The sequence below is a fragment of the Stegostoma tigrinum genome, chromosome 11 (assembly GCF_030684315.1).
Source record: "Stegostoma tigrinum isolate sSteTig4 chromosome 11, sSteTig4.hap1, whole genome shotgun sequence".
Taxonomy (NCBI): domain Eukaryota; kingdom Metazoa; phylum Chordata; class Chondrichthyes; order Orectolobiformes; family Stegostomatidae; genus Stegostoma; species Stegostoma tigrinum.
The window spans coordinates 11,855,410-11,881,918 of NC_081364.1; the positions used below are offsets into that span (position 1 = coordinate 11,855,410).

General features: G+C 44.0%; 1 protein-coding gene across 2 annotated transcripts in view; it reads right to left on the minus strand.

Moving 5' to 3' along the window:
- LOC125460394 (ETS domain-containing protein Elk-1-like) overlaps positions 1 to 26,509 on the minus strand; it is a 115,941-nt gene that overhangs the window by 68,304 nt on the left and 21,128 nt on the right. Inside the window, exon 1 of one of the 2 annotated variants that reach the window (XM_048547842.2) lies at positions 22,517 to 22,803. The exons of the other annotated variant lie outside the window; for it this stretch is intronic. The gene's annotated coding sequence lies outside the window, so the exon portion shown is untranslated. Of the gene's footprint in view, positions 1 to 22,516; positions 22,804 to 26,509 lie in introns of those variants that run through there. 2 annotated transcript variants of the gene reach the window in all.

The following is a 26,509-nucleotide window of genomic DNA, read 5'->3' on the forward strand; positions in this document are numbered from 1 at the left end:
TCTTTCCCCTCTCACCTCAAGCCTATGTCCTCTAGTTTTGCACTCCCCTACCCTGTGGATAGGACCTTGACTATTCACCCTATCCATGTTCCTCATGATTTTATAAACCTCTATAAGGCCACAATCTCAGAAGCTGACGGTCCAGGGAAAATAGCCCCAGCCTATTCAATCTCTCCCTATGGGCTCAAACACTCCAACCCTGGCAACATCCTTGGAAATCTTTGCTGAACACTTGCAAGTTTCACAACATCGCTCCGATAGCAAGATGACCAGAGCTGAACACAGTTTTCCAGAAATGGCCTAACTGATCATCACTTGTCACCCTTGTGAAGTTGATGGTGAGCCACATTCTTCAGTCTTTAGAGTGAAGGGAGACTCAATGCAGTTGGGGAGGGAATTCTAGGATTTTGACCCAGGAGCAGCGATACATTTTCAAGTCAGGATGATAAGAGGCTTCAATGGGGTATTTACAGGTGGTATTCCAATGCATTTGCTACCCATGCCCTTCTAACCGGTACAGCCTGCAGGTTTAGAAGGTGCTTTTGAAGGTCCTTTAGGAAGCCTATTTTAGGAAGGACACGGATTGCTCGGGTCAAGGTGGAAGCTCACCACCACCTTCTCAAGGGTAATTAGGGATGCTAGGTAAAGGGTGGCTCAGACAGAAAAGACCATATCCTGCAAAGTAATGAAATAAAAACAAGAATACAGAGTATTCAGTAAAACTACAGAGTAACTGTACAGACATGGTTGGAAAGAAGTGGTTGAATTTGATTTTGCTATTTTCCACAAAGATTTGCTCAATATGGAATGTCTAACTAAGAACGCTGACGGAGGCTAAATCAAACACAGATATGGGAGCATTCAGGTGCTCAGAAAACTAAAACTGTAAAGTCTTGGAGAAAGGATGAATAATTGAGACTGGGTTGCTGGGAGGGTTAGAAGTCATTAGCTGAATTAACTAGTTAGCAAACACATAGATTTGATTAACACCAACGGCACAAGGTTCCAAACCAAAAACAACACTTAGCAAATAATTACTAAGGGCCTACCTTTGGGCAGAGAATTGAAAAAAGATGTCACGAGCTGGTTGAGGGAGTTGTTATAAGCTCAATGTGCCAAGTAGCATCTCCAAGCATAGTTTCCAGGCAACATCAGAGATTCACAATGCTCATAATTTCTGCCTGCTCCTTCAATTGCTAAGTTAATAATAGAAACATGTAAAATTTGAGCATGAGTAAGTCATTTGGCCCCTCAACCCTCCTCTGTCATTCAACGTGATCATGGCTGATCACTGGCCTGTTCCCCTCTTTTGCCCCATACCCTTTGATCTCTTTACCCCCAAGTGCTGAATTCTACTTCTTTTTGAAATCATGCAATATTTTGCCCCCAACTGCTTTCAGCGCTAGTGAATTTCACTAGCCCAGCACACTCTGGGTGAAGATATTTTTCCCCTTCTAAGTCCTAAACAGCATTAGGACTGTGACCCCTGATTCTGGATTCCCCAGTTCACTGGGAATAACGACTCTGGGGATCTAATCCGTCTAGTCCTGATAAAATTTTGTAGGTCTCTATGGAATCCACTCCCTCTCATTCTTCTGAATACAATCCTAACCAATATTATCTCTCTTCATATGCCAGTTCTGTAATCCCAGGAATCAGCCTGGTAAACTTTCGCTGCACTCCCTCAATAGCAAGAACATCCATCTTCAGATAAGGAGACCAAAATTGGCACACAATATTCCAGGTGTGGTCTCACCTAGGCTCTGTATAACTACAGCAAGACATCCCTGTTCCTGCATTCAAATCCTCTTGCTGTGAAGGCTAACATCCCATTTGCCTTCTTTACCACCTGTATGCTCACCTTCAGTGTCAATACAGTGTGAAGCTGGAGGAACACAGCAGGTCAGGTAGCATCAGGGGAGCAGGAAAGTAGATGTTTCAGGGCAGGACCCTTTATCAGTGACTGATGTACAAGGACACCCATTGCACATTTTCCTCTCTCAATTTATATATTTTGCTACCAAAGTGGATAACTTCAATTTATATACGTTACACGGCATCTGCTTTGCGTGCACCCACTCATACAGCTTGAATTTGGCCATGCATTTACTGTACAACAGAGATGACCAAACCATTCCCAGAGGCACTGATAATTCAGGCCAATCAAGCCAAGATTTTCAGAATTATACTGATTACTCTTCCTGATTTATGTGAGCTTGGAGATTTACAAAGAGTTATCTCATTGATGGATATGCCTTGAGTCTGATCATTAACATCTATCACTAACACCTACTTATCTGGCAAGTTAAATAAATCTAATTTCCACGATTCCATCATTGGTTGGTCATGCCTTTAGCTGCCTTAGCACTAACCTCTGGAATTCTCTCCCTAAATCTCCATGCTCCTCACTCATCCTTTATTAAAACCTACCCCTGGCCAAGCTTCAGGTCACCTGTCCTTATAGCCCTGGTCACTCAGTGTCACATTTTGCTTACTGTCTCCATGTGTATCATGCAAAGCTTTACTGCATTGAAAGAGCTATTTTTTTAATTCATACATGGGCTCTGGCAGGGCCAGCATTATTGCCCATCTGTAATTACTATGTTGAAGTCGCTTCCTACAACCAATGCAATGTGTGGAGGGTAGAAATATCCACAGTGCTATTAGGAAGGGAGTTCCAAATTTTTGACCAAAAAGTGAAGGACCAGTGATATATTGCAAAGTCATAATGGTGTATGGCTGAGGGGCGAACTTCCAGTCGGTGGTATTCCCATGGATCTGCTACCCTCACCCTTCCAGGTGGTACAGGTCACAGGTTTGAAACAAAAATAGAAAGAACTGTGGATGCTGTAAATTAGAAACAAAAACAGAAGTTGCTGGAAAAGCTCAGACGGTCTGATAGCATCTGAGAAGAAAAATCAGAGTTAACATTTCAGGTCCAGTGACCCTTCCTCAGAACTGATGGGAACTAGAAAAATGTCAGTTTATACGCAGAATGTAGGAATGGGGGCGGGGTGGGCAGGTAAGATATAAATGGTAGATGGGGATAGAGCACAAAGAAAGTGAAAGAGTTAGACACTCAAAGGAGTTGATAACGATCGAGGTAGGAGGGGGAATAGCTGTTAATGAGACTAACAATAGGCAGTGTGTAATGGCAGACTACGTGATAACAAGTTCTGATGTGTGGGATAGGGGACTTGGACATGAGAGTTCAGGCCTTAAAGTTATTGAACTCGATATTGAGAGAGATAATGGGAACTGTAGATACGGGAGAATCCAAGATAATGAAGTGTGGGGCTGGATGAACACAGCAGGCCAAGCAGCATCTTAGGAGCACAAAAGCTGACGTTTCGGGCCTAGACCCTTCATCAGAGAGGGGGATGGGGAGAGGATTCTGAAATAAATAGGGAGGGAGGGGGAGGCGGACTGAAGATGGATAGAGGAGAAGATAGGTGGAGAGGACAGTATGGGTGGGGACATAGGGAGAGGATAGTTCAGTCCGGGGAGGATGGGCAGGTCGAGGGGGCGGGATGAGGCTAGTAGGTAAGAAATGGAGGTGTGGCTTGAGGTGGGAGGAGGGGTTAAGTGAGAGGAAGAACAGGTTAGGTAGACGGGGACGAGTTGGGCTGGTTTTGGGATGCAGTGGGGGGAGGGGAGATTTTGATGCTGGTGAAATCCACATTGATACCATTGGACTGCAGGGTTCCCAAGCGGAATATGAGTCGCTGTTCCTGCAACCTACGGGTGGCATCATTATGGCATTGCAGGAGGCCCAGGATGGACATGTTGTCTAAGGAATGGAAGGGGGAGTTGAAATGGTTCGCAACTGGGAGGTGCAGTTGTTTACTGCAAACCGAGCGGAGGTGTTCTGCAAAGCGGCCCCCAAGCCTCTGCTTGGTTTCCCCATGTACAGGAAGCCACACCGTGTACAGTGGATGCAGTATACCACATTGGCGGATGTGCAGGTGAACATCTGCTCGATGTGGAAAGTCATCTTGGGACCTGGGATGGGGGTGAGGGAGGTGGTGTATCTGTAGGAAGTGGGAGGAATCAAAAGAGAAGTTGTTGAGGGTGAGGATGAGTTCGGCTAGGTGGATGAGGGTGTCGGTGGAGGGGACAGGTCGGGTCTGCGGGACAGGAAGAAGCAGAGGGCCTTAAGGCCATCTGCATGAGGGATACAGGTGTATAGGGACTGGACGTCCATGGTGAAAATGAGGTGTTGGGGACCGGGGAATTGGAAGTTCTGGAGGAGGTGGAGGACATGGGAGGTGTCATGGATGTAGGTAGGGAGTTCCTGGGCCAAGGGGAAGACAATAGACTCCAGACAGCTGGAGTTGAGTTCAGTGGAATTCATTGTTCCCCAACCCCGCACAGCCCACCCCCAAACACCAAACCATCATCTCCCAAACCATCATCTCTCAAACCATCCATGACCTCATCACCTCAGGTGACCTCCCACCCACAGCCTCCAACCTCATTGTTCCCCAACGCTGCACGGTTCGTTTCTATCTCCTTCCCAAAATTCACAAATCCGCCTGCCCTGGTCGCCCTATTGTCTCCGCCTGCTCCTGCCCCACCTCCTTCCACCATCTACAATCCCACCCCACTCTTGTCTGCCTTCCAGAGAGACCACTCTCTCTGCGACTCCCTTGTCCGCTCCACACTCCCCTCCAACCCCACCACACCCGGCACCTTCCCCTGCAACCGCAGGAAATGCTACACTTGCCCTCACAGCTCCTCCCTCACCCCCATCCCAGGCCCCAAGATGACTTTCCACATCAAGCAGATGTTCACCCGCACATCCGCAAATGTGGTATACTGCATCCGCTGTACACGGTGTGGCTTCCTCTACACTGGGGAAATCAAGCGGAGGCTTGGGGACCGCTTTGCAGGACACTTCCTCTCGGTTCGCAGTAAACAACTGCACCTCCCACTCGGGAACCATTTCAACTTCCCCTCCCATTCCTTAGACGACATGTCCATCCTGGCCCTCCTGCAGTGCCATAATGGCGCTACCGTAGGTTGCAGGAACAGAAATTCATATTCTGCTTGGGAACCCTGCAGCCCAATGGTATCAATGTGGATTTCACCAGCTTCAAAATCTCCCCTCACCGCACTGCATCCCAAAACCAGCCCAGCTCGTCCCAGCCTGCCTAACCTGTTCTTCCTCTCACCTATCATCTCCTCCCACCTCAAGCGCAGCTCCATTTCCCACCCACTAACCTCATTCCGCCCCCTTGACCTGACTGTCCTCCCCGGACTGACCTATCCCCTCCCTATCTCCCCACCCATACTCTCGTCTCCACCTATCTTCTCCTCTATCCATCTTCAGTCCACACCCCCCTCTCTCCCTATTTATTCCAGAACCCTCTCCCCATCCCCCTCTCTGATGAAGAGTCTAGGCCTGAAACGTCAGCTTTTGTGCTCCTAAGATGCTGCTTGGCCTGCTGTGTTCATCCAGCCCCACACTTTGTTATCTTGAACTCGATATTGAGTCTGAAGGGCTGCAGAGTTCTCAAGCAGAAAATGAGGATCTTGTTCTTCCAACTTGTGCTGACCTTTGCTGGAACACTGCAGGAAGCCTGAGACAGAGATGTTAGCCAGAGAACAGGGTGTTAAAGCATCTTAAAGCCAAGGGTCTTTTTTTGTGGACAGAACAAAGTGGTTATTTGGTCTATGTAGACCGGGTGACTGCTTCCCAGAACATCTACGTTCTATGTCTCTAAACCCACCCATCATTTACTCCTTCACCCTTACCCCACCCTATCTTCTGCATATAAACTGACATTTTCCTAGCTACCATCAGTTCTGAGGAAAGGTCACCAGACCTGAAACGTTAACTTTGATTTTTCTCATCAGATGCTGCCAGACCTGCTGAACTTTCCCAGGAACTTCTGTTTCTGCTACAGGTTTGAAAGATGTTGACAAAGGTGCCTTGTTAAATTAAGGCAGTACGCCCTGTAGATGGTATGCACACTGCCACTGTGCTTTGGTGGTAAAGGAAGTCAATATTCAAGATGGTGGACAGGGCACCAATCAAATGGGCTGCTTTGTCTTTGATGGTGTTAGGATTCTTGAATGATGTTGGACCTGCACACATCCGGGCAAGTTGAGAGTATTCCATCACACTCCTGATTTGTTTCTTGTAGATAGTGGATAGGTTTTTGGGGAGTCAGGAGGTGAGTTATTCACCATAGAATTCCTTTGGCCTGCTGCTGCAGCTATAGTGTTTACGTAGCTGGTCCAGTTTAGTCTCACGTCAATGGTAACCTCCAGGATGTTCACAATGGAGGATTCAGTGATAGCAATGTCATTGAATGTCACGGGGCAATGGTTAAAATCCTCTTTGTTGGAGACAGTCATTGCCTGACATTTGCCGTTAATCATCTCAAACCTGGATGACGTCCAGATCTTGCTACATATGGGCATGGACTATTTCAGTATCTGAGGAGTCGCAAATGGTGCTGAACATTATGCAATCATTAGCAAACGTCCCTGTTTCTAACATTATCATGGCTGAACAGTCTTTGATGAAGTAATTGAAGATGGTTGACCCATGGACTGTCCTGAGAAACTCTTAAAGTGATGTCCTGGAGCTGAGTTGACTAACATCCAACAAACACCACCATCTTCATTTGTGCTGCGCAAGACTAAAACCAGCAGAGAGTTTTCTCCTGATTCCACTAATTCCAGTTTTGCTCAAGATCCTTGATGCTACACTTCCTCAAATGCAGCCTTAATGACAAGGTCAGTCACTCCCACCTCACCTCTGAAATTCAGCTCTTTTTCTATGTGTGAAGCAAGGCCAATGAGGACCTGAGTAACCGTGATGAATGTTAACTGAGCTTCAGTGAGCAGGTTATTGCCGAGCAGGTGCTGATTAATAGGACTGTGGATAACCCCTTCTTTCACTTTACTAATGATCAAGAGTAGACTGCTAGGGTGGTAACTGGTCAGGTTGGATTTTTCCTGCTTTTTCTGTACAGGACATACTTGAGCAGTTTTCCACATTGTCAGGTAGAAGCCGGGGTTTAGCCATACTAGAACAGCCTAGCTATGGGTACGACTAATTCTGGAGCACAAGTCTCCATTGGTTTTGCTGGAATGTTGTCGGGGTCCATCGCCTTTGCAGTATCCATTGTGATGCTGGAAACTTTAGGAGGAAGCTGAGGTGGATCATCCACGACATTTCTGGCTGAAGATGAATACAAATTGTGCAGTCTTGTGTTTTGCATTGATGTGCTGAGCTTCACCCATTATTGAGGATGGGGACATTGTCCAATGTCCACATGGCAACCGTGTCCAATTTTGGGCCCCACACCTCAGGGAGGACATACTCGCCCTGGAGCATGTCCAGCGGAGATTCACACAGATGATCCCTGGAATGGTAGGTTTAAAGTATGATGAATGGCTAAAGATCCTGGGATTGTACTCATTAGAGTTTAGAAGGTTGAGGGGAGATCTAATAGAAACTTACAAGATAATGTATGGCTTAGAAGGGTGGATGCTAGGAAGTCGTTTCCATTAGGCGGGGAGACCAGGACCCGTGGGCACAGCTTTAGAATTAGAGGGAGTAAATTTAAATCGGGCTTGAGACGACATTTCTTCAGCCAGAGAGTGGTGGGCTTGTGGAATTCAGTGCCACAGAGTGCAGTGGAGGCCAGGACATTGGATGCCTTCAAGGCAGAGATCATCAAATTCTTGATCTCAGAAGGAATCAAGAGCTACGGGGAGAGTGCAGGGAAGTGGAGTTGAAATGCCCATCAGCCATGATTTAAATGGTGGAGTGGACTTGATGGGCTGAATGGCCTTACTTCCACTCCTATGTCTTATGGTCTTATGGTCTTATTTGTGGATCCTTCATTTCCTGCCTATTGCTACTTATCCAGCACCATTCACAACTAGATATAACAAGACTGCAACACGTCAATTTGATCAGTTGGGTATGGGGTCACTTAACCCTGACTATTGCATACTGCTTCCACTGTTTCGCACACACCTATTCCTCTGTTGCAGCTTCACCATTTTGACACCTCATTTGTAGAAATCCTTGGCGCTGCTCCTGGCATCCCTTACTGCAACAAGGGTGATCTTCCAATTTGATGGTCACCACAGAGTGGGGGATACACTGGACCTTGAACTTACTGTTGCTGCTCATAGCCCAAAGCACCTCATGAATCCCCATTTGAGTTGCTTGATCAGTTCATCCCATATAGAATGGTGATAGTGCTACACAGTATAATGGAGGATATCTTCAAACGCAAAGTCAGGGTTTTGTCTTCGCAATCTCAACACCACAATTCCAACCAAACTAATCCCCAAACTCTGAGACTTCAGTCTCTGCTCCAGTCTTTGCAACTGGATCCTCGGCTTCCTGACCCACAGGCCACAATCAGTGAGAACAAGCAATTGGATCTCCTCCCCAATAATCCTCAACACCGGCTCCCCACACAAGGCTGCATGGTCAGCCCCTTACTATATTCCCTACACTCTCATCATGTGTGGCCAAATTCCGTTCTAACTCCATCCACAAATTCGCTAACGACACCGCTGTTGTGGGCCGGATGACAATACAGAATACAGGAGAGAGATAAAGTGCTTGGTGGCATGATGTAAAGATAACAATCTCTCCCTGAACGTCAGCAAAACTAAAGAGTTGGTCATTTATTTCAGAAAGCAGAGTGGGGGGCATGCCCCTGTCAGCATCAATGATGCTGAGGGAGAGATGGTCAAGAGTGTCAAGTTCCTGGCAGTGATGGTCACCAACTATTCAGATGACCTGTCCACCCATGTTTACATTACAGTTGAGAAAGCATAACAATGCCTTTACTTGCTCAGGAAGTAAGACAATTTGTCATGTCTAATTTTTATAGATACGCCATAGAAAGCTTTCAATCCAGATACATCACAGTTTGGTACGGCAACTGCTCTGTCCAGGACTGTAAGAGACTACAGAGATTTATGAACATAGCCCAGTCCATCACACAAGCCAACCAGCCATCCATTGACTCCATCTGTATTTCTTGCTGCCATAATCAAAGATCCCTCCCACCCCAGTTATAATCTCGTCCGATTTCTTCCAACATGCAGAAGGTACGAATGCTTAAACGTACAGATTCAACAACAACTTCTTCCCTGCTGATTTAGGACTTCAGAACAGACCTCTCAAGTTTTAAATGTCATGTTGATCTCTTGCTTTGTGCACCTCCTCTACAACTGTAACATTGTATTCGTCACTCTGTTCTATTACCCTAATGCATTTTGCATGGTACGATCTGCTTGTACTGCACACAAAACAAAACTTTTCACTGTACCTAAGTGATGTGACAATAATAAATCAAATCAATGGTGACTCCAGCTATACTATCATGGATGGATAAATTTATGAGAGTTTCGTTGGTGGGTGCAAAGCCATGGAGATTATTCTCTCACTGCCTGTCACAGAATTTAATCTATTAGTCACATTCTTTAGAATATGGCAGACCATGCACTTTCCAGGACCAAGATTGACTGTAAGTTTGTGCGATATATAATTATCTGACCAGGATAGCCATGATCCTACACTTTGTTTCAGCATCATGTTTGCACAGTAAGTGCCTTGGGACCTGCCTACAAAGCTGTCAATCTTATAGTGTTTGGAACTGTTGGAATCCCAATGTGTATTGTAAATCAGATTACACTGGAAGGGTAAGGCATCGCAAGGGATTCAGTGACAGGTTTCATGCTGCCATTCTGCAATGTCAAGTAACAGGATGTTGCCATCAATTCAAAAGGATAACTGCCTATCATGAATAATGTGGCAAATGAATTTCAGTCCCAATGTGGTGCTGGGTATTTAGGCTGTATTTTATAAAGACTAGCAAATTGTATAAAATGCCATGTCTCTTCAAAGTAGGCAAGCTACTGACCGCACCTAACAAGCCCACATTTCAAAATTCACAACACAGCATCTAAAAGGAAATATGATTCTGCAATTATCTGTGACAAGGTGGCCAAGAGGTTAAGGTAATAGACTGCTAATCCGTTGTGCTCTGCCCGCATGGGTTTGAATTCTGCTCTCATTGCTGTTTATGACAGTTCTGGGGAGGCGATGGCCTGGTGGTGTTATCACTGGACTGTTAATCCAGAGACCCAGATAATGTTCTGGGGACCTAAGGTCAAATCCCGCCACAGCAGATAGTGGAATTTGAATTCAATATAAAAATCTGGAATTAAGAATCTAATGATGACCATGAATCCATTGTTGATTGTTGGAAAAACCCACCTGGTTCACTAATGTCCTCGAGGGAGGAAACTGCCATCCTTACCTGATCTGGCCTACGATAGGGTTAGGGTTAGGATTATGGTTAGGCCATGTGACTCCAGACCCACAGCAAGTGGTTGACTCTTAACTGCCCTCTGGGCAATTAAGGATGGGCAATAAATGTTGCCTAGCCAGGGATACCCTCATCTCATGAATGAATAAAGGAATTGGACAACATTTACTGAATAATCTTGAGTAAATGAAGAGTTACTCTGACTCAGTTTAGGATTGTCAGTCAGGCACAACTGTGTGCACTGGAAGCTATATATACTGTGCATAGAGCATACAGCCCTGTGCTTTTCAGATGGAAAGAACATATACATGCACTGTATCTATTTCAACCAACAATATAGGTGATAGCCTCTGATCAATCAGAGCCAACCTGCGTGGTTTAAAACTTGGACAACACCTTTCTGACTTTCAGGGAAATTTTACTGTCTGGATACAGAATTGGCTGTCCACTAGAAGACACAGGGTGGTAGTCAATGGAAAGTATTCAGCCTGGAGCTCGCTGACCAGTGGTGCTCTGCAGGGATTTGTTCTGCTCTTTGTGATCTTTATAAATGACTTGGAAGAGGAAGTAGAAAGGTGGGTTAGTAAGTTTGCTGACGACGGGAAAGGTTGGTGGAGCTGTGGACAGTGTGGAGGGCTGTTGTAGGTTGCAACAGGACATTGATAGGATTCAGAGCTGGGCAAAGAAGTGGCACATGGAATTCAACCTGGAAAAGTATGAAGTGATTTATTTTGGAAGGTCAAATTTGAATGCAGAGTACAAGGATAATGGCAGGATTCTTGGTAGTGTGGAAGAACAGAGGGGTCTTGGGGTCTATGTCTATAGATCCCTCGAAGTTGCCACCCGATGTGATAGGATTGTTAAGAAGGTGTAAGGTCTGCTGGCTTTCATTGGCAGGGGAATTGAATTTAAGAGCTACGAGGTTATGCTGCTGCTCTACAAAACGCTGGTTAGACCACACTTGGAATATTGTGTTCAGTTCTGGTCACCTCATGATAAGAAGGATGTGAAAACTTTAGTGAGAGTGTAGAGGAGATTTACCAGGATGCTGTCTGGACTGGAGGGCAGGTCTTATGAGGAAAGGTTGAGGGAGCTAGGGCTTTTCTCATTGAAGTGAAGAAGGATGAGAGGTGACTTGATAGAGGTGTACAAGATGATGAGAGGCATAGACAGAGTGGATAGCCAGAGACCTTTCCCAGGGCAAAAATGACAATTACGAGGGGGCATAATTTTAAAATGATTGGAGGAAGGTACGGGGAGATGTCAGAGGCAGGCTCTTCACACAGAGAATGGTGAGTGCGTGGAATGCGCTGCCGGCAGTGGTAGTGGAGTTAGATACATTAGGGGCATTTAAGCGACTCTTGGATAGGCACATGGATGATAGTAAAATGTAGGGTATGCAGGGTAGTTTGATCTTAGAGTAGGATAACAGATCGGCACAACATCGTGGGCCAAAGTGCCTGTACTGTGCTGGACTGTTCTATGTTTTGATAATCAATCATTTTTAATGGGTGCATTTTCCAAGATAACGCTTCTATGAATCAAAGTCAATTTGCCAAGAAAGCGGCATTTTCCTTTCATTAAGTATAAATGTTGGTTTATCCCCTTTGAACTTGTATTCTTGTGAAATATCCTGATGAGTGCAAGATGAAAATCTTCATAAAAATGCGCCTTTTCTCAGCCATACTCAATTTCTAGATGATCCAAAAACAATACCTTTGTTCAGACATCCTTACAACTGAGAGGTTTATTAATCCATTTAAGAGTTTGGAGGGTCCTGTGGGTTAGACCAAGTAAAAATAGCAGATTTCCTTCTCAAGAAATAAGACAATAAATGGTTATCATTAAGCTATTTTAACTCCATGTTTTATATTGGATCCAAATTCCACCAACCGCAGTTGTGAGATTTGAATGCTTAACCAACAAACACTAGCCAGGGCTTCTATGTTATTAATCCAGTGGCATGACCACAACCTCCCCATTGTTTTTGCTAACACACAAAGATTAATGAGGAGATTAATTTAATGAAACAAAAACAAACAGGAAGGGTCACAGGACCCGAAACATTAACTCTGTTTTCTCCTTCACAGATGCTGCCAGACCTGCTGAGTTTTTCCAGCAACTTTGTTTTTGTTCCTGATTTACAGCATCCGCAGTTCTTTTGGTTTTTATTTAGATTAAATTGAAGATCAGTTCTGGCCTTTTGAGCCCTGTGAATATTCTCACGTAGCTTGTAAATACAAAACACTCGGGCATTTCATTTACTGCATCAATTTAAAAAAGCTCTCAGCAACAACAGATGTTAGTTTAGGAGGATCCAACACTATCTTCCAAATGAAAAATTTGGGGGAAGCTATTCCAAGAGTTTGCCAATATTTGACTGAAGTTTTATATCATCTATAATGGAAAGTTGCTATTCATGATGTTATTTTAATAAAAAAAACTACTGACACGTTCTACATTATCAATCAGCGAAATAAGTGCCAGGATCATCAATGATAAAGCTAAAGCAAAAAAGTTAAGAAGCTATATGGGACGCTTGCCCTTATCAATTGATTAAAGTTATAAGAGCAGGGAGGTCTTGTTGAAAGTTGGTTCAGCTACAAGTGGAGTATCACAGAATTCCAACAGTATGGAAGCAGGCCATTCAGCCTATAGAGTTCATACAAATCCTCTGAAGAGCATCCCACCCGATACTTGCAACCCCACATTTATTATGGCTGGCCCACCTAGCCTGCACATCCCTGGACACTATGGGGCAATTTAGCATGGCCAATCCACCTCACCCACACAAATCTTTAGACTGTGGGAGGAAACCCACATTGACAGAGGGAGAATGGGCAAACTCCACATAGACAGTCACCCAAGGATGGCATTGAACCCAGGCCCTTGGCACTGTGAAGCAGTAGTGCTAACCACTGATGCATGGTGCAGCCCTGTGTGCATTTCTAGACTATAGGAAGGACGTGGTTGCACTGGGGAGGTTGCAGAGAAGATTCACCCAGATGATGCCTGGGATGGAGTGTTTAAGTTATGGAAGGAGGCTGGATAAGCTCAAGTTGTCTTCTTTGAAGTAGAGAAGGCTGAGGGTAAGATGTACATGATTATGAGCAGTATGGACAGAGTGGATAGAAAGCAGCTTTGCTCTGTTGTTGAAGGTTCAAGAATATAAGAACTAGGAGCAGGAGCAGCCCATCCGGTCCCTCGAGCCTGCCCCACCATTTAATAAGATCATGGCTGATCTTTGTGAGACTCAGCTTCACTTACCCACCTGCTCACCATAACCCTTAATTCCTTTATTGTTCAAAAATTTATCTAGCCTTGCCTTAAAAACATTCAGCGAGGTAGCTTCAACTGCTTCACTGGGCAGAGAATTCCACAGAATCACAACCCTTTGGGTGAAAAAGTTCCTCCTGACCTCAGTCCTACATCTGCTTCCCTTTATTTTGAGGTGATGCCCTCTAGTCCTAGTTTGACGTGCTAGCGGAAACAACCTCCCTGCCTCCACCTTATCTATTCCCTTCATAATCTTGTATGTTTCTATAGGATCTCCCCCCATTCTTCTGAATACCAATGAGTATAATCGCAGTCTACTCAGTCTCTCCTCATAATCCAACCCTCTCAACTCTGGAATCAACAAGGGGAACAGTGGTGCTAACCACTGATGCAAAGAACAAGGGGGCTCACTTTTAAAGTGAAAGGCAGGAGGTTTAGAGGGGATTTCAGGAAGTTTTTTTCATCCAGAGGCTAATGGGAGAATGGAAACGCACACAGCCTGGGAGGGTAGTTGAGGCAAGAAACCTCACAACATTTAAAAAATACTTGGATGAGCACTTGAAGTGTCATAACAGTCAAGGCTGTGAACCAAGGATGGGAAAGTAAGGCTCATCTCAGTACTGGTATATTTTTGGCAGTACAGGCTCCAAGGGCTGAAGGGCCTCTTTTGTACTGTATGATTTTATGATTCTCTGTCTCTATTCACAAAATACATTAAGTAGCTGCTTGCTGTTTGTAGAATCTTACACAAATTAATTGCTGTGTTTACCTACAATAGCTACCACGATCAAGTTCATGTTTTGGGTTTGTGACCTTTCAAGTTCATTGATTTGAAACGTCAATTCTGTTTCTTTATTTCTGCAATGATACTGCCAGACCTGCTGAGGATTTCCTGTTTTACCTCAGATTTCTAGTGTCTGCAGTTTTGGACCTTTGGATAGTGTGGACTTGCCTCGTTGTGGCAAATGGCCATCACTGGACAGACAGGACACAAGATAAATATCTGTAGAGGCAAGGAGGAGATCTGATGTGGTGCTCATAGAATGAAAATGATTTTATACTCTAGCACGTGCTGACTTAAGACTGAACTGATTTCGAAATTGAGATACTGATCTCTTCTAGAGGGTGAAGTGGATTGAAGGGACTGATCTAGGCATTGCTGAATGACAGGCATCACAGAGCGCCAAGAGACTAGCAACGGAGGGTGCATGAGGATAGTGCAGGACAGACAATCATGGCATACCAGGACTGGCGATCTAATGCCATGGCTAGATACAGCAGCAGTTCACCATGAACAGAGCTGCATACAGTATCTAGCATCACATATTTCCTCTTTCATCCTGACTCATAAGTAAATCACAAGAAGGTCAACAGTCTGTATTGACAGACTGAGAAACTAGGTCCATTTCATCTGGTTAAAACACTGGAGTATTTATCAAATGCAACCAGATGGCCAAGGAAGGAAATACGGCACCTTTGTCCCATTTAAGACATGTCTAAGTGCACTGCTGCTTTAAATTGATTTTAAATGCTCTGGTAATGTCGGATTAAACCAGTAATAGAATATTAAATATATCTAGAGCTTAAATTACAGCAAGTGCTGAGTCCCTGTACTTTTCATTGTAAATAACATCTCAACCCTAAGAGTTCTTATCTAAAAAACAAAAATATTTGATTCTGAAACGCTCAAATTTTGGGCTGAAAGCTCAACAAAAAAGTTAATAAGAACAGAGATAAGCAGAACAGACTTATTTTACAAAACAGTTTAATGGTTATGCACTGATAAGGGTCCTGAGTGTAACTAGTTGTCATGTACGCTCTTAATTAACATTGATGCCAAAAATATGTGCCCAAAAATTCCCCAAAGACGTTGGGAAAAGGAAATGAAAAGATACATTGGAATTCAGTGGCTGCATTAATGAGGTACAATCATCATTACGACAAGCATTCCAGCATCAATTCAACATTTTCCCTGCTGCATGTACCACAGACCATGACTCGCCTTGATGCCTACAGGTGACAGTAAAGACATATATTACGATGTATAGGATTTCCCCAGCGTCATCCCCACCAGTCTGCGGTTCGCCCACCAACATTCCCAGTTGCCTAGTGCTTTAAGGTAATGCACAGTCTGCACTATTTACCAGACTGACTAGATCCATCATGTATTTCTGTGCAGAGAGAGGCAGAGTTAACACTGAGTCAAATATGATTGCACTGAAGAAGAGTCATGTTGCACCTGAAACTTTAACTCAGCTTCTCTCTCCAAAGACACTGCCAGACCTACTGTGTTTCTCCAGCACTTCCACTTTTTTTAATTTCAGATCTCCAGAACCTGCAGTTCTTTGTTTTTTCACACACATCTGATTCTCCACTCTTTTGATCTAGCTGGTCTAGGATGCTACTGACTGCACCATATCTCAGCAAGAGATAAGCCCGAAGAATTGTGATTGAATTACATTTTCTGCAACTACATGTGACACAAGTTATGGGGAAGGCGCAATGTACTGGGACCACTTGAATGGCTCTAAGAAAGAACTAAGTGATGATGGGACAGTGGCCTCCTTACATTCTACATTAGGGGTGGCACGGTGACTCAGTGGTTAGCACTACTGCTTCACTGTACCAGGGACCTGGCGTTGATTTCAGCCTCAGGTGACTATCTGGGTGGAGTCTGTACATTCTTCTTGTGTCTGTGTGCGTTTCGTCTGGGTGCTCCGGTTTCCTGCTACAGTCCAAAGATATGCAGATTAGGTAGATTGGCCATGCTAAATTGTCCCTTAATAACCAAAGATGTGCAGGATAGGTATATTAGACATGGGAAATGTGGGATGAGGAGAGTGGATCTTGTTGGGTAGCTCTTCGGAGGGTTGGTGCAGACTCAATGGGCCAAATGTCCTCTTTTGGCAGAATCTATAATATCTATGGCTAGTTCAAATTTCAAATATGGGAAATTCATCCTGTCCCCACTCTATACCACTTTAGACAGATATAGTCAAGTGACTGGTTACAAATCAGTTGTAGCTTTAGAATATTTTCATTGACTCGTGCTTCGGAGGAGAAATCACAACACAACACTCCAACTACATTCAGCAATCCTCTGTAATATCTTTCCTTCGCTATTTTCAGAAACAACAGGTGCTAGAAACTTACAGGATGATGTGTGAAGTAATTCTTTCTTGGGTATTAATGAACTCAACTTTACAGACTGAGGTGAGCAGATAATCCCAACATGCATGAAATGTAGCTTTACTGGTGGAAGTATAAAGAAAGGGGGAGGACAAACAAACTGCAGCGGATTGGCCACCGAATATACAACTCAGCCCCACAATTTTCCTTCCTAATAATTGAAGAGAGAGAAGATGCTCAATTAAAAGTAAACATAATATGTGGGGACATGTGTGAATGCTGAGAACCCACCACTCTCTCACCTGTACACCTAAACCTTTGACATATTCCTATCCATGTATAACAATGATCGCTGTCACACAAGCAAACCATTACCCTAGATGCTGCCTTCACCTGGTCTGGCTTTCGTGTAACTCCAGGCCCATAACAATTGAAATCAAACAATTGAAATGGCCTATGGAGCCAATCCGTACCAGGGCAACTCAGGGATGGACAAAAAAATTGCCAGCCTTGACCATATCCCACGCAATTTCTTTTTCAGAAATACAGGAAGATCCCACAAACAGTACCGAGGCAGATGGATCACCCACTTTTATTGCCCAAATGCCAGCTAGGAGTTGACCACATTGCTGTGGGTCTGGAGTCACGTGTAGGCTTAACCAGGTAACGGTGTCGGTTTCCTCCCGTGAAAGACATTTGTGAGACAGATGGGGTATTTTTTATAGTGACAATTCATGGTCATTATTAGACTCTTAATTCCAGTTTCGTAATGAATTTGAATTCCAACATCTGGCGTGGCAGGATTCAAACCCAGGCCCCCGAACTGGATTAATAATCTTGTGACCATACCACTAGGCCACTGCCTCCCTGCAATCCAGTCCTAGGGCTCCCAAGAGAATAATGTTGGACAAGAGAATGCCATGTTCCCAGTTAGAATAGAAATAAAGTATGCAACTTGACACAAAATGCCATATGGAGGGCTGTTAGCTCAGTTGGTAGTACCACCACCTCTATGTCAGCCATTCTGAGTTCAAGCCTATTTGTCGGCTACAGAAGGAGCAAAGTGGTTCAAAGCTGATTAGGTTTTAGGCCAGCTAAACCTTCCAATATCTTCAGTGTGGAAAATACCAAATAAAGAGCAAGTACCAGTCGGTTGTGGTCTCATTAAGCTCTTCCAAAAGTAAGGCATTCTTTTGCTGGTGGGCTGGAACATCAGCTTGCATTCTATGCTCACATTCTGCAGCATGAACCATCTCAAAATAGCTACCAACTTGAGTCAAACTGGCAATCAAATACATATGGTATAGATTTGGTAATTCATTGTTGTTTGAATAGTTTCAGATGATTTGTTCGCAAACATTCTGATTGTGAGCTAACGGTACCATGGAGGCAGGGGCTCTGAGTATCAAGTTGTGTAGAACAGTAGAGCATGTAGAATATCAGAACATAAATGGCTTTGAGGTTTGCTGATGTTGTCACCATTTGTTCAGCTGAGTTACTGGCATGTTTTGCATCACTCAGCTTAAGTTTTGAGCCATCTATCTAATGCTTTTGACAACCTGATTCATTTTGATGAACACTAACACATCATTAAAAGAAAGTTCTCTCGTGGTTTCGGGGCAGTGCAAACCACCGATTATCGTACTGAGTATTTTATTTTTGAAAGGGAGCAATCTTTTCATGATGCTTTCCCCCTCTGCTTGCAGCCTAGTGCGACTGAGACCAAGTCACTGAATCATCTCCAGTCTTGGTAGCTGACAACCCACACACTCAATTTCATGAAAAATACCTTATCAAATTTTTATAAACCCACATTTCTTAGATCTAGATTGTCAGTTCGTCAAGTCTAGAACCATTTATAATCAGTAGGGGTACTTAACAAATGTCTGTTGTTAAATGTAATTTTTAATGTGCAAAAAAGACTTGCATTTTCATAGTACCTGAAACAAACTCCACTTTCGAACCTATTAAGTATCTTTGAAATTTAATTGCTGTTGCAGAAAATGCCGCAGCCAATTTGCACACCAGAGCCCACAGTCCCACTGGAAGGTTTAATTTTTTTTCCTTAAGCTTAGTTAATTTCTATATTTCAATCTGTGTTTTTCCTTTCCTGCTAACACCGGTAGCATTCTTACAGTCCTGTGGTTACACAATGCACTGTTATACTTGCAAAGTTTTTTTTTCAGACCAATCACAAGTAATTAAGAGATTCTCAGTATACAATGAATCTGTCTGCAAGGAAGCTTGCTTCAGTGTCTTCTCCCTGTGTCTCCATAGTCACAGAAAAGTACAGTTAAATACAAGCCACACAGCAATTGTGAGCTTCTGTCGCATGGAACCACCAGTAATTTGTGACACATTTAAGTGACTAGGATAAACATTAAAGACAAGCACACTAATGACATACAAAGTAGCAAAAAGCCAGTGAACAAATGTTTCATAACTAAGAAAAGCATATAAACTTTATAAACAAAATACACAATGAACAGGAATAATGTGCCCCTTTACAGTTTTTCTATTGTAGTGAAACCTGGTACAGCACTTGACAAAAGGGAGAGACTGAACCTCCAGTGGGGATTTTGGGTAAGACATTCGATTGGCACAAAAATCCTTTCCAATATAAATAACAAATATCTGGCAGCCCAGTTTAAAAAGAAAACAACAATAGCTGCAAGTGTAATACCAGTTAGAATCTAATCAAGGGATTCTGACAGTTGGTAAAGATTAGGAATGACTGGGTCAGGCTGGACCCTAATTGATGGTTTCAGGTGGCTTTTATGTGAAATAGTGGCAACTGGGAGTAAGCTACAGGTTGGAATTTGACTAACAGGTTCAGACTGTGCATAAAATATTAATTAATGGCAGGAAGTAAGTAACGGGCTGAAATCTAATTGAGGGGTTCAGAGGAAACCTGTGATGAAGGAGTCAGCAGAGATCATGCCAAGGTCATCATTGACCCTGACCCAGCTCCATCATCCTGCTTTCTGCCACATTTCTCAACCCAGCCTCACCCTGGCGACGGAATCTGCAATGACCATAAGAATACTTGAGACCTTTAGGAACCACAGGGAATAAAGTGTCTTAAAGGGAAAATGAACATTTAATTGGGATGATTCCTTTTGATTTTCCCGCGACCTTGTTTTATTTTGGCATACTTTAATTTAGTCGAACCATATTTTGTTTACTGTCTGGCTTCATATGTTTCATAACTAAGAAGCCTTGTAATGACTCCCATGCCATGATACTGTGAGCAACTCACTGTCACCCTTTATAATGCCTCAAAAGAGGGCCAATTGATTTTCAGTAATTGTGGGGATTTTTGCCTCTACCGCACGGATCTATCCATTTTCCCATATGCCTCATAAACCTGAACAATAAGTAAAGATCGGTGGACAAGACTACAGACCTTTGAAATGTGGACGCTTAAATATCTTTTATACCACACGACTAGTGAAGTACTAAAAAAAGTTACATCCAGAAAAGATATTGTTAGTCTTTCAACCATTTGTTCAGAACTGAAAAGCTGAAGAGATCTCCTCTAGATGACAAAGTGGAGGCAGCAGAATGAGAGGTCACTCCAGGTGTAGATTGATGACAGATGTCACAGAGCAACTGTAGGCAACCTACAGTCAATGTGTGAGAATGGCCCAAGACAGCTGAACATTATATACCATACCAGCAGATTGCAAGGCAGGAGCAGTTCCAAGCAGTAACTGATCAACAGGAGTCCACTTCACATGATGAACATTCGGTATTGAACCTCTCGTCTATAGCCAAGAATTGGTCCCTTACTTGATCACTGTGCTCTCCAATTCTGATTCACTATTATGGCTTGTTTTGTATAATATTTGCATTCTGCATACTTATACTGCAGAAACAGCCCCACTGTTCCATTCTGGCATTTAGCATCCACACATGTTTCATCCAAACATTGCAGCATTTAATTCTATTCCTTCCTTCCATGTGCATCTTTCCAGCTTCCCCTCCCCATCTCCCACAAAAACAATTGTGCTTGTCTCTCTTTCTATACTTTCAGTTGCAAGATCATAGGTTTAAGTTTCACTCCAAAAAACGGAATCAGAAAATCTTAGGCTTACATTCACATGCAGCACGGTGGGTGCTCTACATTGTTAGAGTTGGGTGTCGTTTGGATGAGGTGTTAAATTGAAATTCTGTCTGCCTTCTCGAGTGGATGTAAAGAATCCCAAGGCAAGATTTTAAAAAGAGCAGATTTGATTTGATTTGGTTTATTATTGTCACACAAACCTAGAAAAAGTGAAAAGTTTTGTTTTACATGCAGTACTGGAAGGTCATACCATACAAAGTCCATTAGGGTAATAGAACAGAGCAAAGAATACAATGTTATGGCTCCAGAGAACCCTGCAAAAACAGCAAGATCAACATTAAATTTTAAATTTGAGATGTCCATTCAGCCTTGTGTTCTGGTTGATATTTACCCCTCAATCGAAATCACCAAGACAGATTATCTGCCTGTTATCCCAATCCTGTTTATGGAAGCTTGCTGTGCACAACTGACTCCATTAATGCAACTAGATTTCAACATTGACTTGAGTTATGCTATATAGATGCAATGCTTCCTTTAACTCTGTGAGATCCTCTGCTCAGCTGCTCAGCTTCACACTGTCAGACTTTTTGCTTATTCCCCCGACATGGGAGACCAAACTCATGTTACCAAAGAGTTACTACGACTTTAAAAAGGATACAAGTGCGTTAGAAGCAGCTCTGAGAAGGTTCATTCAACTGAATGCTCAGATGAACAGCATGCCTTATGAAAAAGGGCTAGAACCAATTGGGCTTATGATCATCGGAGTTTGTAAGATTAGGAGGAATGTTGTGAAGGTGGATACCAAGAGGATGTGGGGAGGGAATTGATGGCTAAAACAAGGCAACACAATCTATTATTTGTTTTGGTCTGAGGAATTACCTTCCTCAGAGAACCACTGAGACTGGGTCATTGAATTTACTCCAAGTTGAATTTCATAGATACAAGGGAATTGAGGTTTAGGGAGGACAGACAGACAAGTAGATTGGACAGCAGAACAGATCAGTCAGGATCTTACTGAATGGTGCAGCAGGGTCGATGGGCTGAACAGCCTACTCCCGAATCGTGTCTACAGCAAAGTTTCTACAATATACACAATGACACCTCACCACCCACCCCCGCCTGTTCAGAAGCCCCAAAATGTTCAAGCTTCTCACGCAGTGTTGCCCTTGGGCAGTGCTGGCACCAAAATTAAGCATGAAAGTTTTTGATGTCACTGTTACATAAACACACACACACGGGTTCACACACAGACAAATCCCGGGATTTGAGCCAAGGGCGAAAACAGGGTGGAATGCTAGCAGCGTGCTTTGGAGACGGAAGCGTGCAGAAAACAGCCTCAAATCTTCCGTGCTTTTTATCTCTTTTTCTCCCACCGCCTGCCAGTTCAGGGAGGTAAGCTCCCAGCGAGTCGATCATTTCCCCCATTCCATTCCACCCCCCTCCAAAAGAAAAGTTTTCTGTTTAAAAAAGTTGAACCATTGCCAGACCTAACAACCATGCACTGACAACCCCTCCCTCCGCAAAGATAATGTGTGTTTATTTGCCTCCTCTTTTAAAAAAAAGTTACAATGAAATCGAAACACATACTGGCAATCAGGAATGAAAATAAAAGATTGCACATCATCCTAGCATGTTTCAGCCGGGGGGGTGAACTTGCCCGCCGTCTCGAAATAATACAGTAGATCTTTCAATCATTACAGTAGAGAAAAAATGTGTTGCTATATGTTACCTCGGTGGCTTGGTGATACGAATGAAGACTTTCCCTCCCCCTAGGGACACATGATAGCCAGAAGTCCTCCAGCTTCCCTTTCCTCCTCCTTATGTTGTTAACCAAAAAAAACAAATAAAGTCGAAGGGTGAAATTGGCGGACGGTGACTTTAAGGGCTCGGATCCCAGCGACTTTGGAACGTCTGTTGATTTCAACTCGTCCAGCCGACCAGAAAGCTACGGTGAGAGCTCCGCCTCTCCTCAGTCATTATTCCTGGTGTGTAAGGTTTCAGACTTTGTCAGCGACACGCCTCCAGCCTGCTCTCTCTTTGAGAGAGAGAGAAAAAATGACTTGAATTACTTCCAGAGGCGAAAGTGAAGGGGGGCGGGGGGAATGTCACTACAATGGCACCAACTGGGATTTCCGCAGACCATCATTATAAAAAAACTTCACTCTTTGGAACTTCATGGGCTGATTACATTCGGGGACGTTCAGTGCCGGCTGGGTTGTCTGTGGTACACACTGTAGTGTGGAAGGGAGATTTAAAACTCGTGGATAACATGTTACAAAATTCCGGAATTGGGAGTGCAACCGCTCCGAAGTGTTCCGGCTCCGAGGCCTGGCAATTAGATTGTAGCAATATTTAGCCTTTCAGACCGTACGATCAATGGATACGCAGTTCCTTTCATGATTTTCTTTCTTTCAAGGGAAAAAAAGTATCCTGTCATACGTAGATAGTAGGAACGGCAGATGCTGGAGAATCCGAGATAACAAGGTGTGGAGCTGGATGAACACATTCATCCAGCTCCGCACCTTGTTATCCTGTCATACAGCTCTGGGGACAGGTGGGACTTGAACTGATCCACCTGGCCCCGGAACTGATCCACCTACTACTACTGCACAGCACCCTTATTGAGAAGGAGAGTCCTCTGTGGTACTGGTTGGTGTGTCACAAATCAGTGGTCGAAGTAACTGAACATTGTGCTTATCTTGCCACCCAACACTTCATTGCCACCAGTGACCTATGAGACATCCCTATTTGGTTTATGGTGTGTAAAAATGTCCAGAATAGTGGTTTTTAGAAAGCACTGTCTAAAACAGAAACCTAAAACGGGAAGTGCTGGTGATACACAGCAGGACAGGCAGCATCTGTGGAGAGAGAAACACAGTTTCAAGTCATCAACTGGCAGTGTTAACTGTCTATTCACTGATACCACTGCCTGCCCAGAGGGGTAATAAAGAAAGTAAATCATGGTAGACTTGGAAATAACATGCTGGTCACTCTAGTCCTGCATTTTGATATGGACAAAAACACTGTCCAACAATCTTTGCACCAGTATGTTTCATTTGCCTGTTTTAATGCTCCCTTCTAACTGGTAACCTGCAAAGTATATCCAGCACTTTCTGCTTTTTTTTAAATTCGTTCATGACTAGGCTAGCATTTATTGCACATCCTTTATCCCTAAACTAAGTGACTCGCTAGGCCATTACAGAGACAGTTAAGAGTAAAAAACATTGTGGTGGGTGTGGAGTTACACATAGGCCAGACTGGGTAAGAATGGGAGATTTCATTCCCTAAAGGACATTAGTGAACCAGATGGGCTTTTACAGCAGTAAACAAATGATACACAGTTATCATTGGGCTAGCCCTAAACTCGAGAATTTTTTTTTAAAACATGTATTCAAACTGTATCTGCCATGGTAGTATTTGAACCCAACTTCCTAGAATGTTACTGTGGGACTCTGGACTACTGGTCTTATGACATTATCATTAATGCCACTGCCTTCCCACAAATTCTTACATCAGCAATGTCTTGCTTTTGTGTAACTGGTGAAATTCATTTGGAATATGTGGGCCATGGGAATTTTCTGCGTAATATTTGGTAAGCCTCAAAGTTTTGGCAAAGATCTGTAGCTCGGGTTATGGGTGAGGTTGTTGACTTGCTTGCTGAGCTGGCTTGTTCTCATTCAGATGTTTTGTTACCATGCTAGGTGACGTCATCAGTAGAGCTTCCGATGAAGCGATGCTATTCTACTCCACTTGGCCTACGAATGCCTCTGAAACTGTGAAATACAAACCTCCACTCAACAACCCACCAGCCTATATAATAGCTGAACAGAACAGACACAGAGTGTCATGAGCAATGACTAAAGATTAGATTAGGCTCCCGACAGGGTGGAAACAGGCCCTTTGGCCCAACAAGTCCACACTGCCCCTTGGAGCATCCCACCCAGACCCCTATAACCCACTTAATCTACACACCCCTGAACGCTATGGGCAATTTAGCATGGCCAACCCACCTAACCTGCACATCTTTGGACTGTGGGAGGAAACCAGAGCACCTGGAGGAAACCCACACAGACACGGGGAGAATGTGCAAACTCCACGCAGACAGTTGCCTGAGGCTGGAATTAAACCCAGGTCCCTGGTGGTGTGAGGCTGCAGTGCTAACCACTAAGCCGGCTTAAGATGCCCATAATGGACTCCACAGGTACGAATGGGAAATTTCGCACCAAAAATCACAGTATCTAAACACTACGCACCAGCAGTGGACTACAATCCTGGAACAGGCCATCACCATCAATCAACACAAACCCAAAACTAAGAAGAGACACAAACCACAGGCGAAACTCACCAAACTGATCCACCACAAAGACCCATACAGATCAAAACCAGAAATGACACTGAGGAGACAACATGGCGTGGAGCTGGATGAACACAGCAGGCCAAGCAGCATCAGAGGAGCAGGAAAGCTGACGTTTCAGGTCAGGTCCCTTCTTCAGAAATGGGGGAGGTGAAGGGGATTATGAAATGAATAGAGAGAGGGGGAGACTGATGGAAGGTGGATAAAGGAGAAGATAGGTGGAGAATAGCCAGACAGGTCTAAGAGGCGGGGGTGGAGCCAGTAAAGGTGAATGTAGGTGGGGAGTTAGGGAGGGGATAGGTCGTTCCAGGGAGGACAGACAGGTCAAGGGGCAGGATGAGGATAGTAGGTAGGAGATGGGGATAGGACTTGAGTTGGGAGGAGGGGATAGGTGGGAGGAAGGACAGGTTAGGGAGGAGCCTCCTCCCACCTCAAGCCCCATCCCCATCTCCTCCCTACTAGCCTCATCCTGCCCCCTTGACCTGTCCATCCTCCCTGGACTGACCTATCTCCTCCCTATCTCCCCACCTAAACTCATCTTTACTGGCTCCATCACCACGTCTTTGATCTGTCTGTCTGCTCTCCACCTACCTTCTCCTCCCTGCATCTTCTATCTGCCTCCCCCTCTCTCCCTATTTATTTCAGAATCCTCTTTCCCTCCCCCATTTCTGAAGAAGGATCTAGGCTCAAAACATCGGCTTTCCTGCTCTTCTGATGCTGTTGGCCTGCTGTGTTCATCCAGCTCCACACCTTGTTATCTCAAATTCTCCAGCATGTGCAGTTCTTACTATCTCTGGAAATGACACTACTCACCATAACAGACCAGACAATATAAATTCCAAGCGGAGTACAATAACATCGCTTCATCGGAGGGTCCACTCGTGATGTCACCTGGCATGGTGACGAAACATCTGAACAAGAACAAGCCAGTTTGGCGAGCAAGTCAACAACCTCACCCACAACCTCACTTGGTAAGCCTGACCAGGGAAGGTTTCCAATTGTAGTCTTCCATTGAGGAACTTCCATGGAAGGTGCACAAAGGGCACAATCCATGCTCACCCGTGTTAAAAGAAATATTCAGTCATTCTTTAAATGAGGCTTTAGAAAACATAGAGGTTACAGTTTGAGCGAGGTTATTGTAGTCCTTAATTACTCTTGGGAAAAAGGCAATAGTGAAGGAAACATGTAGGAGTGTGTACAGTTGGATTGGTTTTGTGAGCTCAGTCCACATTATTTCCATTCTATATTTGGATATTCATGTTTTAGCTAATAAACAGACTTGGAATTGGGTCTAAAATTAATCAGAATCTGAGGTTTGGAATTCAGATTAATAATGTTTTTGTTGATCAAAGTCTTGCAATTGATTGC